This window comes from Arachis hypogaea, chromosome 20 (assembly GCF_003086295.3).
Source record: "Arachis hypogaea cultivar Tifrunner chromosome 20, arahy.Tifrunner.gnm2.J5K5, whole genome shotgun sequence".
NCBI lineage: Eukaryota > Viridiplantae > Streptophyta > Magnoliopsida > Fabales > Fabaceae > Arachis > Arachis hypogaea.
Window position 1 is genome coordinate 58225045 of NC_092055.1, and position 14085 is coordinate 58239129.

Below are 14085 nucleotides of genomic sequence, written 5' to 3' on the forward strand. Positions count from 1 at the left end.
GATGAAAGGTAACTCTCCTTGTGCATCAGGACTGCATCCTCAGCCAACCTCAAAGAAGCCGCCAACGACTGAGAACTCGCCTCCTCATTCTTCAAGTCCTTCTCCAACTTGGCTACCTTCGTCTCAAGCTCCTCCTTTAACTCCTTCATCCGATCAAACTCTTGTTTTGCCTCCTCCATAAACGCTTTAGTAGCGTAGAGAGGGAGATTCTGAGCAGTCCGATATATGGCAGCCGACATATACGCCATCTTCACATGATTTCGGGCCATGAATTCCAAGTAATGGAGGATGGACACATCATCCATGGAGAGAGCGCCGTAGGGACCGATTTGTTGATCCACGAATTCAATAGCATTAAAATCAGGAGCATCGAGGTCAAAGGGTTCAATAGTCTTTTGTTTTTTTATTGGGAGGAGCAACAGAAGGAGCAGCAGAGGTAACGTGAGGATCTACCAAACGAACTCGGGGTGTAGGGATCACTTTCTTCACCTCGGTGGAACTCTGCACTGATGGCTTCTCGCGCACTTGGGAGGATCCCTCCCCAGCCGCCTTGGCAGCAACATTTCTGGCAGTAGTTGCCCTCTGCGCCCTCTTAAAAGCTTTCATGTATTCACTATTCTTCATTGCCTCTGCAAATAAAACAGAAAATCAGTTACAGGTCAGGCAAGTCGGAAAGACAGCTACAAGCAACATACACGGATAATAAAAGATTATGCAAAGATACCAAGTTCAGTTTGAAGAAGAGAAGGATTGGTTAGAAATTTATTTGTGTCGAGATGGGGAGCTTGACCCCAGCGTTCTTCCAGGATAGTCACAAAGGCTCACTCAGCATCATCCAACATCTCCCACGAATACCTGGAGACCCTCATGTCTTTTTGCCATTCCATGGGAAAAGCAGGTTCATCATTTTCATCCAGAAAAAAGGGCCGAGCTCCTTCAACAGCTCGGACCTTGAAAAAGTAGTTTTTAAAATCACGGAATGACTCGTCAAACATAGAGAAAACCTTCTTTCCCTGGGTAGAACGAAAGGAGACCCAAGCTGACTTTTTTTTTACCACACCGGGCTTAGTCAAGACAAACAGATAGAAAAAGAGAGACTGGGAAGCAGGAATACCAAAGCCATTGCACAGCAATTGGAAAATTTTTATGAAACCCCAGGAATTGGGGTGAAGTTGAGAAGGGGCAACATTACAAGACCATAACAGGTCGGTTTCAAATTTGGTAAAAGGAAGGGTGATACCCAGCTGACCAAAGAAAAAATCATAAGTATAAAAGAAAGGGTGACCATCAACAACCCGAGTTGAAAAGCAGACTCTCTCATCAGAAGAGGGAGGGACAAGTTCATAGTTCTTCTCATCACCAGAATTACTACAGACACTGTGAAACTGCCTAAGCTGAGCACAAAATTCAGAATCAACCAGCGAGACACACATGAGAACCATGGAGTCCACCCAATCGGCCATACCCGCGGGAACCTGGGAAGGCATCTCTACAACGTTATTTCGGGAAGACATGAGGTCAACTAAATCCTACAAAAGAAAAGAAGAATGGATTACTCAAAAACATCTCGGACAGAGGGCAAAACATCTCGACAGACGGATAAACAAAAAGGGAAAACCCCAAAACTTAAGACAAAGGTCTTGGGGCATCCCTTGGAGGCAGTAAACAAAGCAAGGTCTTTAAGTTATTTCTACAACCGACATCCCGACACTCATCAAAATAAAATCCAGAAAACAAAGATCCACCCTCCTATAGTTTATCAGCGGAAAAACAGCAAAGGCGCAAACTTTTTCGAAATCGAGCAAAAAATCATCAGCAAAGAGCAAGCACTAACACCAAACACGCCAAATAGAAATCATCAAAAGGTGCAAAACTTTGTCAGAATCAAAAAGAAATCTCAAAATAAAGCAAGAAACAGAGGCAGATTCTCTATCGATATCAGACAGGAAAAACAACTAGAAGCAACAACAAAACCCTAGAAAGCCTCAATGGAAATGCCAAGAGAATGCGTAAAAGAAAGTCAGGAAAAACACATTACAGTAACAAGCGGATACAAGACTACGAAAAAGATTCAAACTTTCCAACATGCAAAATCAAAGCTTCACTAAAAAACTGAAGACGAAGCTATGAAAGAAGCAAGAAAGCTAGTACCAACCTAGAAAAAGTAGCAAACTTCAGGGAAATTGAGGATGGAAGACGAAATCAGGAATTGCCCTCTCACGAGCAAAGAGGCACGAACAAAAGCAGTACCACAGAAAGAAACGCAAAACTACAAAAACGCCAGGCAAAAACAGAAGCTTCAGAAAAATCACCAAGCGACGTCGCAAGAAAGTTGAAATGTGGGTGAAAAGTAGAAAATGAATAAGTGCAAAGAAGTTACGAAAAGGGCGAAGGAGAGAAACCGTTTCTTGAAATGCAAAATTCAAAAATAGAGAAGTTAGGGGAAATGAGGCAATTAAATGCCAATTAAATGCGGATGTTAAAACCGCTTGCATTCCCAAAAAAGCGCTAATACAAAAGCGCGCGCTTATAGAGGAAAAACGTTCTACATTCAAAAGCTTGCTACAAAAAGGAGTCGACAAAATGCTTGAGTTCGGTTTCGCTAAAGACTGAAGTTAAGGACTCAACCTCGACAAAGAAGACCGAGCTCAAGCAAGGGCACTGTTCATACCCTAGGGTCGAGCTATCCGACCTGGGATGATTAACGACAAAGCGACCGACCTCTTCAGGTCAAGCGGACCGACTTCTTCTTAAAGAACTCGGCCAAATCGACAGGAAAGCCCATAAAGGGCCCAAGTAGAGGAACACGACCCAAATCCAAAGGTCGTCCAAGCCTATGGAGATAAGGGGGGTTCCCTTGAAGATAAGCTGACCTCAACTCAAAGATAAAGATAAGATAAGATAACTAACTTATCTTATCTAGAAAGGTCACTCTACAACTATTATAAATACACTGGAACACCCAGGTATAACTCATACTCTGATTCTACTAAAAACCTGCTTAATACTCGTGCTAACTTAAGCATCGGAGTCTCTTGCAGGTACCCCCCACCCTCCGGTGGCCGCGGATCAACAGTGCAGTCAATCCAACAAGTCAGACACAACAGCTCCGGCCGCCATCAGCCAGCCGGACACGTCATCTCCGACCAGTACAGACGATCTCATCCGAGATCGACCTCCAGTTTCAGGTAACCCTCAGAACAATATCCTAATTATCCAAAATATATAACATCAATTTTCTAGTAATTAGTTATTTTTCAAATCTCTACACCATCGCTCCACTTCACAAACCCCCTCTACTCTCAATTATATCAATGCCATTTAGAAGCCCCCTCTACTCTCAATAAGTCTAAGCCATCAATCAATAGTCTATTTAAAAATTATGTTTATCGTAATTCATCCTTACATCACAAACAAATACCACGCTTACCCGTCTCACGATTTCCTCAACCTCGTTGAGATAGGCCCTCTCCTTGATTTTTTCTGTATGGATAATCTCGGGAGATATGCCCTGGTCTCCCACAACGATAGCATAGTTTTAACTCAGTTTGGCATAGCTGGTCCGGGTGGTATCTCTCGAATTTTCGACACCTCAAATCATTTGAAGTAGCCTCCGCATGTTTTTTTTTACCATTTCCTGACGGTTGTAATTTCTTCGATACTTGTTCTGACCTTGGGGATGCTGATGTGGATACCCACTCCTCTTGAGGTTTACACCCCTTGGCGCAAAGCCTTTGTCTTGATCCCTTTCATGGGACTCCTGATAGTCACTCCTTGCTATATTAGTTTTCTTGGAGCACTCTTCCACCACTCGGCTCTTGTTAACTAACTCCGCAAAGCTTTTAACCTTGAGGCGCGCCATAGCTCACATGATATCGTCCCTCAAACCATATTGGTACTTCATACACTTCCACTCCTCATATCCTTCAGAAAAACCCTGACAAACGCTTGAAAAATGGCACAACTCCTCGAATTTGCTCATATAGGCAGCCACTGACATGGATCCTTACTTTAATTATAGTAGCTCCAATTCTTTAGCCTGTCTTGCAGAGTCTAGGATGTATTTCTTGTAAAACTCCCCTCTGAACATCTCCCAGGTAATCACCTCATCTCCATTCTCTTGATGCAGTAGACGATGAACTCCTTACCACCAGTGTTACGCTTCTCCACTCAACTGATATACAGCAAATTCCACCAACTGACTCTCAGGTACATGTTGCGCTTGCATTGCCCTTTCTATCATTTGGAACCAATTATCGGTTTCTGTTAGATCAATTAAAGCCTTGAACGTTGGAGGATTGACCTTTAGAAAGGTTGCCAGGGTCATCAGACCTCCGTCAGTTGAGTTTCCTCCAAATCCGTTACCGTTCCCGTTCATCCTTTCCATAACTTGGTTCGTAGCTGTAGTATTTACATGCATAGCGTTCACAAGAGTGGTCATAGCAGCCAAGAGCGCGTCTTGGGTATCTTCCGGTATGCCTCCCTCATTTTCTCTTTGTGTGCGACCACGTCCACGAGTCGTCATTCGGGTCTTGTCCATACCAAACAAGTGATATTAAGGTGATCAATCTCATTATCTCAAGTTAAGTGCTTCGAATTCCCAAAAGTATACTCATGAACTTCATGCTAAACGTATCAGTTAGATACCCTAAATAGCACAGGCACAATTCAGAGTATGCATTAAAGCATAGGTAGTCTATCCCTCAGGCTTACAAGAACGAACTGCTCTGATACCATAATGTAACACCCTCATATTCAAATCCTTATGCTCGAGTCATAAGTTAATGATAGTAGGGTGGTACGATTCTCAAGGTGGATTAAAATACATACATATATATATATATATATATATATATATATATATATAATTGAAAGGAGTTATTTAACGAGAAGCCCGAAAAGGAGCAAAATAAAATCACGATCGGAAACACTTGATGGTGTTTTTGCGGAAAAACAATTTTCCAAAACACACAAATCTGACCGGCAAGTATACCGGGTCGCATCAAGTAATAAAACTCACGGGAGTGAGGTCGATCCCACAGGGATTGATGGATCAAGCAACTTTAGTGGGTGATTAGTTTAGTCAAGCTAACATTGAGTGATTTGAGTGACAATTGAAGCCAACAGAATGTAAATTTGCAGGAATTATAAAGTGCAGAAAGTAAAATTGCAAGTAACTTAAGGAACAAGAAAGTAAAATAGCTGAAACTTAAATTGTAAAAAAAGTAAATTGCATGAAAAGTAAAGGGGCTGGGGTGCTGGAAATTAAATAGAGCAATATATCAGAATTCAAAACTCTTGCAGCAAGCTTAAATTGCAGGAAAGTAAATTGGGAGCAATGTAAACAGAGAAGCAAAATTGCAGTGAATTAGAACTTAGAGCAATTGCAGAGGAATTTAAAATTTTGCAGGAAATGTAAATGAGATTTGCAGCAGGCTTAATGTAAATTGAATTGAGGAACCGAACAGAAAATGAAATGCAGCTCAATTGCAAAATCTAAATGAGAAGTTGAAGATCTCAGGAAATCAATGAGACTAGAAAACAAGTCTAGATCTCAATTCCTTCCTTGATCCGCTAGCAAACAAGATGCAGGAAAATTAAAGATGAAAGCGATGAAACGAACTTTGATTCAAATCACAATTCACTTGAAAGTTTGCAGAAGAAGAAAACAGAGAGAATTCTCAAGGTGAGATTGAAACAGAATTTCTTCAATTCTTAACCCAAGATTTAAAACAAAAAGAAAAACTAAAGAGAGAGAGTTCTGTATTCCTAATGCTCCCTAGTGGAGCTCGCCTCCCAATAAAATGAAACAGATGCCTATTTATAGGCATTTTTACAAAATGAAAATGAATATTCAAAACAAATTATAATTAAAATGAAATTTCTATTCTAACTATCTCTTGTGCCTTTGAGTGGTGTCAATTGGGCCCTTGTTCTTGATGGAATTGGGTTGAAGATAGCCTCTGTTGATTGCTCCTGGAGTTGGAGAGAAACCCATTTGTGAACCGGGCCATGAACCAGAAAAGCTTGAGTAAAAGTTTGAGGTCAAACTTTTACTCAAACTTTTCATATCAGCTAACATTCCTTGCTGCCATCCACGTTTGAGCCAAAGTTTGAGGTCAAACTTTGAGCCAAACGTGGATCCCTTTTGTATGCTTCTTGGGGGCTACTTTGTCCTCTTGTCACGTTGCAACTTTTATGCCCAATATAGACTATTATATATGGTTGGAAAGCTCTGAATGTCAGCTTTCTAACCCAATTAGAATCACCTCAATTGGACATCTACAACTCAAGTTATGCCCCTTTGAAGAGGACAAGGTCGCTGGCTTTGGTGTGCAGCGTTTGAGGTAAAGTTTGCCTCAAACGTGGTCGAAAACGCCAGTTCTGGAGGCTCAAACTCATTGTTCACCCCATACTGTTATACATTTTTGGAAATCCCTGAATGTCTACTTTCCAATGCCTTTGGAAGAATATCATTTGGAGCTCTACAGCTCGAGTTATACTCCGTCGAAGGTGCAGAGGTCAGTTGGCCTTACTGCAGGTTGCCACCATATTCGTTTATGCACATTTCGGGGCAGTTTTCTCCCTCAATTTTAGTTTCCACCATGCAGTGTCATATATGCTTGGAAAGCTCTCGATTTCTACTTTCCATTGCTTTTTGAATCACCTCATTTGGAGCTCTGTAGCTCAAGTTATCCTTGTTGGAAGTATACCCCTTGTATGTCTTGTGGCGCCAACGTTTGCCAAAAAGCTTGAGGCAAACATTGGCGCAAGCTTTTTCTCCCCTGGGTGTGTTGGTGTGGCACCAACGTTTGAGCAAAAGTTTGACCTCAAACGTTGGCGCAAGCTTTTTCCTCCAGGGTATTGATTTTGTGATGCCAACGTTTGCCAAAAAGTTTGAGGCAAACGTTGGCTCAAGCTTTTCTCCCAAAAGTTTGAGCTAAAGTTTGAGGCAAACTTTGGCTCAAACTTTTTGTTCTCTCTTGCTCCTAGCCATTCCTTCTTTCTTCAACCTTCTTCAAAACTCTTTTCACCTATCATCAATCAACCAAACACATCAAAGCTTTGCTCAAAATCATGAGTTTGTTATTCTTTCATAATATATGACAATTCTAGCATAAAATCTCATGAAATTGCATTAATTCATCCATGGTTGATTGAATCAAAGGAAACATGAAAATCTACCCAATTGGCTTGCTTATGGCTCAAGAAAGTGCATAAAATCTATTGAAAACAAAGGAAAAAGCATAGAAAAACATGACATGGTGACATGTCATCAACACTCTTGTATCAAAGAAAAGATGATAAAACGTATTCGGATAGCAAATCAAGATAAGTTATAACAATAAGGAAGAATAGAATAAAGGCAAGGTACATATATGTATATAGACATGAGTATAATAGCTACTAGTCACAACCTGCGAAGTTTAGGCCGACTAGGGTACAGAAGTAAAATCAGTTGACAACAGTAATTTTTCTATCTCTTCTAAAATATACATCAAAGCCTCTATAGGCAAATTTTCAAAACGAAATAAATACATAATAAAAGGTTTTCAAAATAAGTTCGGAGAGATTCCAACAAAAGTAAAATAGAGTCCAATGATCTTCACCATATTTCAGATAAACTATAGCTCACTGCTGAGTACCTGGACTTGCATCTGAAAAATAGAGAATATATACGGAATGAGAATCCCCGACCCATGGGTTCCTAGTACGATAAAAGTGCCAAACAAATACAATGCACTGTAATAAGAACTCACTAAGCATCCTAATCTTCTTTTCATCAATTGTCCACCCTAGGTTCTCACTAATCCATAACTTAGGCAACTGTCCTATGGGATACTAAGTCTAATTTAATTTATCATCTTTCTCAACTTCCAAACTTTCCAACTTTCAATTCATTGAAGAACCATGACCAGAACCAGCACTAGCTAATTCGACTCAGTGATTATATATCAATACTTCACATTTTCACCTGGAGCAAGTGAAATCACTTCACAGCATGTACCTAGGAAACTCAAATCATCTCTTTCAGTATTCATCATTGTTAACTAGTTATCTCATCATTTCATTTCGACAAAGACAATCTTCAACGTCAACCAAAACTAGCATGAGGGAGCTCTCAATTGTACAAACACGAACAATGCAAACAAGTAATACACAAGTAAGGCAATTAATGCAAGTAAGCAAGTGGCAGTTAATGAGCTCAACTGTCGGTTATACAGCCAACTCGACACACACAGTAGCTAACCCGGATATCATCTCTCAACATAAAGGTAATCCTCAACCTTCAAGCAAGTAATTCTCAACCTCCCATTTTAGAGAGAGACTGTGATGTCATGTTAGGGAATCCTCAACCTAACTCATTCACACCACAACCAAAAATTGAATCAAAGGAAATCTTCAACCTTCTCCATTCAATTCTCTGATGTAGCAAGAGTGGGAATCCTTAACCCGCTTGCCCACCGTAACAAGAGAGGGAACCATCAATCTCATCTTGTTCATCATAGCAAGAGAGAGAATCCTCTATCTCAGCTTTCCTTTCTTGAGATTCAAATTGATCATCACAGAGTTAAACCGAAGGGAATCCTCAACCTTCAACCCAACCCTTTGGTGCGACAAGTGAGGAAATCCTCAACCTCAAACTCGTCCACCCTAACAAGAGAGGGAATCCTCGACCTCAACTTGTTTATCACAACAAGCAAGAGAATCCTCAATCTCAACTTGCCTGTACGTGAACGGGATAACACCACCATTCTCACAACACAAAATTTATTGCCTCCTTAATCATAATATCAACATGAGAGAGGAAATCCTCTACCTCAACTTGTCTATTTATTCCGGGATATAGTGCCCGTCACACTTTACCATCATTCTTATTATCAATCTTGTGATCATCATCATTCTCATTATCAATCTCATCTCAATTCATATTCAATCTTAATTAGGTTCATCCATTATTATCCATTCACTCTCATCATCAATTATCTCATTCATAATCATCATATATCACTTGACATCCTGTTCAGTTCTCTCAATTTTACTAACTCAATTCATTTGGCTTCATTCCTAACTCATCCATCCTCAATTTCACCGGCTCTAGACCCATATCGAAGTTTATAAAGGTTTAGAAGGCCAAAAGAATGGTTGAAAGTCATAAAAACATATGTTTCCAAATTCTAGGAGGTGTGAGTACACATACATATGGTGTGCGTACACACAGGCTGAAAACTTGGGTGTCTGCATAGACATGCAAAGGTCCACGTATACATAAGTTGAAAATTTAGAAAGTCGTGTACGCATTCATGGTGCTGCATACGGATGACCCCAATTCTTGACCATTCCGTGTACGCATGCAATGTCCGCATACACAGAGGCACTTGGCAGAGGCCAATGCCCGCGTGCGCATGTCAAAGGCCGCGTATACATCCATATCAAAAAACAGAAAATCTGATATGTTGCAGAAATAAGTTTTTTAGTCCAGTTTTCAAAACCTCATAACTTTTTTTCCAAAATTCCTTTTTCAACCATTCTTGAACCGTTGGAAATATCAATAAATATATTTTTATAAAAATTCAATTTTGAAAGTTTTCCAACTCCGAGGACCGAGTTATGATCCGCCAAAGTTGGCGAAAAATCTATTTTTACTAAAAACAAATATTTACCAATCCTTCCAGTTGTTCACAAGTCAAATTTTTTATCTCAACAATTTTTACCACAAACCAACCTATTTCACATTTTTACACTCAACCAAATCCAATTACACAATTCAACTCAAATTCCATCAATTTCATATCTCAACCCACAATTTCTAATTTCCTAGCAATCATTCATACTTTTCCATCATTCATTATCAATTCCATTTAATTACATACATCATCACACAATCCAATCATCACTTATCGTCATTACCTTTTTCCTGGCCTCCGGCCCAAAATTTACGCCCTCCAGCCTAAATTCACAATTTAATGCATATTCCACAAAGAAAAATCAATATCTAATTCATCAAAATTTTCAACCCCAAACATGCAAATTCACACAATTCTCAATTCAATCATTAATTTTCGTAACATATCAACTGTACATATCAATACCAATCAATTACACAATCCAAACCTAATCCTAGAGGCATCTAGTCTAGGAATTCTCATCATACCACACGGTACTTAAATGAAACTTAGACCGTACCTCTTGTAGTCACAATAATTTGGCGCTTCCTTGCAAATTTTCCACCAAGCACTAGCTCCAAGTTTTGCCAAGAGTTCCAAAACCCAATTCAAGTTCTCAAAGTATGCCAAATTCACCTAACAACACTAATATAACCAATTTCACATATATATTACTCTAGGGTTTAAAAAATATCATAAATCAGAAAGGTTGGAGTATTCTTACCTTAACCCAAGAAAATAGTTGATGAAACTCATCAATAGCTCATACTAGAGCACCCCTAAACAACCAAAATCACAAGATTTCTCAAACCCAAAGCCAAAATGCATTTTCAGAGGGAAAAAGCAAAACTTGGCAGTGAAGAAAGAAATAATCACCACAATACCTAGATAGAATGAAGATGATTAAAAGAGCAATGCGTGGCCGCAAATGGCTCGTCAATCGGAGCTCCGGAGAGTAAGTTATGGTGATTTAAAATTTGGGAAGCTAGGTTTTCTTTCTCTCTTCTCTCTATCCACCCCTCCCTCTCATTTTTAGGGTTAAATAAACTTCAATGCTTATAAATGATGCTTATATACCTTGTACCTGGGCCCACTTGGGTTCGGTTCACGTATATGACTCGTTGGCCCAATTTTGGGCCAAAACATTTAAGACTAGCATTTTAAACTACGCTTTAGATATTTTTATTTTCTAAATCATAAATTCTAACTTTTTAATCTTTCTCACTCATAATTTATTTTCTCAGCTGTAATACTGGACAGATCTCAGCAAGTACTACCGGTCAAATTTTTAGTGTGTGTTTTCATGCAGAAAACTATGCTTTCTGACTCAGAAAAATCCATTGAGTCCAAATATTATATTTAAAATGTCAGATTCTGATTGCTAATTTTTCTAACCATTTTTGTCTATATTCAATTAATTACTTAATTAATTACAATTTGATCAGGTTTTACAGTGACACTATCATTGGGAACACCAGGATACAAGGGCGCCAACCTTGAGTAACGCTGGTGCACAATGACAAATAAGAATGAAGCCAAAGGCAGGCGTTGGTAACGCCAACAACAAGGGGCGCCACCTCAAGGCAATGCCAATAAAGAACAAATAATGCTTGCTGAGGGCATTGACAACGCCACATACAACAAGCGCCCCCTCTTGCCAATGCCTAAACAAAGAAGTGCCTATGGAACAAATTAGGTGTTGTTAATGCCAAGAATTACTAGCGCCCTTCCAAGACAGTGCCCTGGCTACAAGAGTGCTCCTAAAGGTGTGTAACTAGGCGTTGTTAACGCCAAAGAATCATTGGCGCCTCCCCAAGGTAACGCCATATCAAGGGAGGCTTGAAGCCATGCAGGGTGTTGGCAACGCCAAAAATAAGGGGAGTCAGACTTACAACAACGCCCCATGCATAATAAGAAACCCCTGGGAGTGTGCCTTGGGAATTGGCAACGCCAAGAATAACTGGTGCCACTTTGTGATAACGCCAAGACAATTATGGGAGTGCACTTGATAACATTGGCAACGCCAAAATTAGGAAGCGCCTATGATTAGTTGGGGGTACGAGCTACAGTGTTCACACGTACGCATGGGCTGCGTGTACGCATGAAAAGGGATTTTAGTGTATGTGTGGGCTTCACATATGCATGATAAGGGATTTTTGTGTACGTGTGGGCTTTGTGTACGTGTGACAAGGGATATTTCGTGCAGCCCATGCGTGACCAGTGATACTAACGCTCACCCTAAGGGGTTCCCAGTCCAATTAACGCCAGGAACCAAGTCCTAGTTGTTGGCAACACCAACAAAAGGGGCGCCAGAAGCTAATGACGCCTAGACCTGAAGAAAGACTTCTGATTCAAGCCCAACAAGATCCAATCTGGAAGCAAATGTCAAAGTGACTTGAGGAGGAAAAATAGTATAAATAAGGGAGGGTTAGAACTTGAAAGGACTTTTGGGGGTTTTGGATTGTACTTCACTTTTAGTTTTGCTTTCTACTTCATTTTATTTTCTAGTTCTTATTTTCTGGTTTTATTAAGTTTTTCTGTAATGGAGCCATGAGTCACTAAATCCCTCATTCATTTGGGGGAGGAGCTCTGTTGTATCTTAATCAATTGTTGTTATCACTATTCTTCTGAATTCAAGTATTGCTCATCTAAGAGAGAGCTTTTGTTCTTCAATGACCTAATCCTATCAAGAGAAGGATTAGATCTATTTGAATGCTATGATAATCTTGAGAAAGGATTCGTAGAATTCAGTTTAAGGCTCTACTCTCACAACTCTCTTGATTAATAATTCAAAGCTTGATATATGACATGTAATCACTCTGAATTAAGATCTTGAGGGTTTTGTGGGTTGGGATCAGCAATTGTACCTCACATCTTCTCATGAGCAATAGATCAAGAGATTGGCAATTGATTGTGATAAGAGAAATTGAAATACCAAAAGATTGGAATTCAATTACTTACGATTTGCCATAGATCTACTTTACATGATTGAGAGGAAGTTGAGAACCATTGATTTAGGAGGAATCAACATCTCCAATCCGTAATGATTTAACTCCATATTACTTCTTCACTTATTTCAATTGTCCATTCTGATTACTTGCTTTAATTGCCTTTCTTAATTACTTGCTTCCCCTTTAATGTTCATTGTCTTTAATTCCTTTACATTCCAGTATTTTAATTACCGTGTCATTTATCCTTTCCATATTTACATTATTGCAATTTTATTTTCTGCAGTTTAAATTCTCAGTTATTTACCTTCTCGCCTTCTACTTTCAGTCATTTATCTCCTTGTTATTTAGTTTCCAGCAATTTACTTTACTGTTAAGTATTCTAAAATTTGTTCAACCCTCATCAAATTGATTGTTTAACTAGACTAGCCAATTGACTAAAGTTGCTTGATCTTTCAATCCTCGTGGGATCGACCTCACTCACAGTGAGTTATTACTTGATTACGACCCGATGCACTTGCCGGTGAATATTGTTTACCAAATTCAGGAGGATTGAAAGTGGGCATCCAAGGGATGCATGGAGGTGGAGGTGTGTCAGAGGTTTGTAAGAGGATGGGGACAAACTTTGTAAGGATGGTGGTGTTGGATGAATAGAAACCTAGGAAAAGAGGAACCAATGCATGTAAAGGTGAGCAAGCCAAGTAAAGCGTCATCAAGTCCTTCTCTGGGAGGTGAAGAGCATGCATGGCTTTAATGATGGAGTGGCTTGTAGGAGAATCCTCGAGAGTCAAGCATGCAAAAGGAGAACCAATGCATGTGCCTTGGTCAGAACAACAGTGATGGTAATGGAGCTTGCAGAGATTCTCTGATTCCTTGAGTGGTCATAGACACTATATACAGAAATAAATTCAATTGATAACCAAGGAGGGAAAAATAAATATAAAACGAAGGAAAAAAAGTGTTTGCATACTGTACATAATGTTAAGAGCTAGGGGTGCATATTGGTTGTATGCATGCATGGCGGCCACCACACCAAACTTAGGTTTGGTTGTGGTATATAAAATGTTAAGCCAATTTGATAATGCATGCTAATGAGTGGACTCAACGTGATGTCCCAAGGGTGCACTATGATATACGGCGTGGTACTTGATGAGTAAGATTATGGTTGGTCTAGAATTTTCATCAATAGAAAACCAATGTCATTGTCATAGTATAGTCCTAGACCAACATGTAATCCTATCGATCAAATTTTGAATTTGTTTGTCACAAAGTCAACCCCAATATAAAGTAACCGAGAGTATTGGTCTCAGGTCATCCTCAAGAGAATGGGCAAACATGTGCATCAATACTGGTTAGAATTCCGGGGTTAGGAGTCATAAACAAGAATTTAAACTACTAAACTTAACATGCAAGAAATCTTAAAGGGCAAGGAATTAAATCAAAGCAACTAAAGTCAAGTATAAGCAATT